Below are 2,033 nucleotides of genomic sequence, written 5' to 3' on the forward strand. Positions count from 1 at the left end.
TATTTGATGTTAGAGTAAACCAGGTCTAAAGTGTTTTCACCCCGAGTTGCAAAATCCACATGTTGGTAAAAATAGGGAGAACAGTCTTCAAATTAGCCTAGTTAAAATCCCCAGCAATGATGAAAACACCCTCTGTGTGCAGATTGGAGCTCAGAGATAGCCTGGTATAGATTCTTCATTACCTCTTTAGTGTTAGCGCGGGGGGGCACGTAAACAGCAGTGATGCTAACCACACTGAACTCTCTGGGCAGATAGAACGGCCTGCAGTTAACAGTCAGAAACTCGATGTTTGGAGAGCAGAAACTTGCGACTGATCTAGCATTTTTACACCAGCTGTTGTTGATGTAAATACATAGCTCACCACCCCGAGTCTTACCACTTAGTTCTTTGTTCTATCGGCGTGGTATAGCGTTAGCCCCTCCAGGCTAATAGCATTGTCCGGTATTGCTGAATGCAGCAATGACTCCCTCAGAATGATGGCCAAGCAGTTACATATCTCCTCTCTTGAAGACAGTTCCAGTCGGATTTGTTTAGACATTAAATTCATTACACTGATTTTTTTTTTTATTATTTAAGAATCGCTTGCAAAAAATTTACCATATAAAAATCACCTGCAAAAAAATCTCCTGATATCAATACAACTGTCACAAATTTCCCTGATATAAATCAACTCTGATAAATTCACCAGCAAATATCAACAGCTAAAATTTGCCTGTATGTGTTTTGACCTTTTGGTGACCTCAAGCCAAAGCAATCAGGTCGCAATCGGGTCGAGCGGCTTCTAGCCAATAAGATAATCTGATTTGGTCATGTGAAAAAACTGTTGGGCTCAATTTTGTTCCGGAGGAAGCCCCGGTGGCGACATAGCAAACCTGGGCAGTTCTGTTACTCCAGAGTAGTAGAAACACTAAGGCACGCTAAAAACACTCACCACAGGCTGGAGAGAAATAATCTGGCCCCTATGACTGGATGCAAGTGGTTAAATAGATAGAAATAGAAATAGAAAAAAAAAGATTTTCAGCTTAGGCATTTTTCCATCTACAACAGCACAATCAAATGCGTGCGTCTCAAATGTGAAACACCACACAGAAACATATTGTGGATTAATCAATCTATCTTCAAGCGTCACACAACAACCATCACCAAGACTTCTATAATGCAGTTTTACTGGCTTTGGTTATTAACACAGACGCGACAGTTACTGGCCAGAGAGGAAGAGGAAATGTTGGGGCCGGTATGATTAAGGAGGGCCGGCACTCGCACGCTGAAATCAGGACCGGCCCACCGGACAAAGGCCCTGTATCACAGATTACCAGTCTGAAGCTGTGTACAGCACATTGTGGCAGCTGTGGTTATTTTAAAGGGCTTTATAAATAAAGTTGAGTTGAAATAGCAATTAATACCATAAAGCTCCCTCAGGAATGGTAACAGTAGATCCATCTGAAATTAATGATTTATTTAAGCAACTCTATGCAAATCTATACAAATCAGAACGTTGCCATGTCTTGGAAGAACAAGATACATTATTAGAAAATCTTTAGTTTCAGACACTTGCAGAGGGTACAAAACAAGAGTTGATGTAAACTCAACCACTGAAGAAATATCTCAGGCCATACAGAGTATTAAAAGCGATAAAGCTCCTGGGCCAGATGGCTTCACGGTTGAATTCTTCAACACCTTCAAAGATGAAGTTATATCCCTGCTTTTCAGCATTTATGAGGAAGCATTTAAAAATGTAGTTCTTCCACCTACCCATGCAATAATAGGTAAACCCCTCACAGTAGAACATTAAGTCTGACGGGGGTAGATACTGAAATACTTTATGTTCTAGCAAAAAGATTAGCTCCCTTTATCTCAAAGTTAGTTCATAATGATCATAATGATCAAAATTAGTTCATAATGAACAATCCTAAACATAATCCATGAGAAATGGGATCCAGCTTTGATATCACTCAATGCACGCCAGGCCTTTGATAGATTAGAATAGTCATCTTTTTAATGTTCTACCAATATATGGATTTGGCTGCTGTAAT

The sequence above is a fragment of the Cyprinodon variegatus genome, unplaced genomic scaffold (assembly GCF_000732505.1).
Source record: "Cyprinodon variegatus isolate N-32 unplaced genomic scaffold, C_variegatus-1.0 Scaffold239, whole genome shotgun sequence".
In the NCBI taxonomy this organism is placed as follows: Eukaryota; Metazoa; Chordata; class Actinopteri; order Cyprinodontiformes; family Cyprinodontidae; genus Cyprinodon; species Cyprinodon variegatus.